Genomic DNA, 1572 nt, shown 5'->3' with positions numbered 1-1572 from the left:
CATAGTCTTTAGCTGGGTGGCCATGGGTCTTGTTAAAACTTTATTCCAGGGCTGGCCCGTGGCTCACTCAGGAGAGTGTGGTGCTGATAACACCAAGGCCAGGGGTTCAGATCCCATATAGGGATGACCGGTTAGCTCACTGGGTGAGCATGGTGCTGACAACACCAAGTCAAGAGTTAAGATCCCCTTACTGGTCATCTTTTAAAAACAAACAATCAAAAAAAAAATCTTTATTCCAGTGGACAAAAGGGAAAATACATACTAGAGGACAATTAGAAGTCTGTCACAAACAGCATCAAGAAAGGCATCATTAATTTAAATAAAACAATCTTATTTATTATTACTTAAATAAGAAATCTAGTAGCGGAAAAAGTATAAGAGAAAAAAATGTGCCACTGATTTTCTTCTGGTTTACTAAAAAATATTCACACATATGTGCATGAAAATAATATAACCAGGGATGTCAATAAAAATAATATTACCAGGGCCATTATTAAGTGAGACAAACTGTGAAATGCAGGAACAGCCCACAAACCACTCTCACTTCTGACACCAACTACAGAGTTTCTAGGTTGCCAACACCACCCTCACTCTGACACCAAATACAAGTTCAAGGGGCCCCAAGACATCTTCAGGTTTGATAATTTGCTAGAAAGACTCACAGAACTCACTGGAAGCTGTTATACTAATGATTATGGTCTATTATGGTGAAGGATACAGATTAAAACCCACCAAAGAAAGAGATGAATGGGGCAGAGTCAGGGTGAGTTCCACATTCAGAGCTTCCAGTTGTCCAGTTCTTCTCCCAAAGAAGTCAAGGACAGCTCCAACTTTCTTGGCAACCATATGTGGCAGTATAAATGGATTACTGCCAATGAGAAGAGCTCACCCAAGCTTTGATGTTCAGTCTTTGTTGGGGCTTGGTCATGTATACCTGGTTGGTCACCAACATGGCTGATCCCCATCTCCAGCCACTCTGCAGGTCAAGCTGATACTACATACCCAAAGCCCCCACCCTCAATCACATTGTTAGACTATCTGGCACCAAAGACCCCAGGTAAATAAAGACACTTTTATTAGGTGAGACATTCAAGTAACTTAGAGATTACCTCCCAGGAGCTCAGAGTGAAGGCCAGACCTCTCTTTGGACAATGTTAAATTTTTTACTATGCAACAACTGTAAGGAAAATAGAAACAGTTTAGTCAGGCTTCCTCACCTCTTATCAGGCAGGACATAATTCAGCACATTTTAGCACATACACTGTGAACTAGTTATATAAGAATAGTGTGACTGTGCATGTGCGCTTATGTAATCCTTGGCTTCTAGCCACTATTGTGTACTTGTGATGTAAGAGACAACTGCTCTGAACTGCAGGGCGGCAGAGCAGCGGAGTGGAGGCAGAGCTCCTGTCTGAAATAAAGCATGTCTGTTGTGCCTACAGCTGCCAGAATCTTCTTTCAACTACCTGACTCGTGATCTACACAGGATGGCGCAGAGGGATCAATGATTCCAGCCCAACAAACGACCGATTGTAATTACAGACTTTTTAGAAGTGAAAAGTTATTTACGTG

The sequence above is a fragment of the Galeopterus variegatus genome, unplaced genomic scaffold (genome assembly GCF_000696425.1).
Source record: "Galeopterus variegatus unplaced genomic scaffold, G_variegatus-3.0.2 Scaffold9840, whole genome shotgun sequence".
NCBI lineage: Eukaryota > Metazoa > Chordata > Mammalia > Dermoptera > Cynocephalidae > Galeopterus > Galeopterus variegatus.
Note: the sequence above shows the minus strand (reverse complement) of the source record.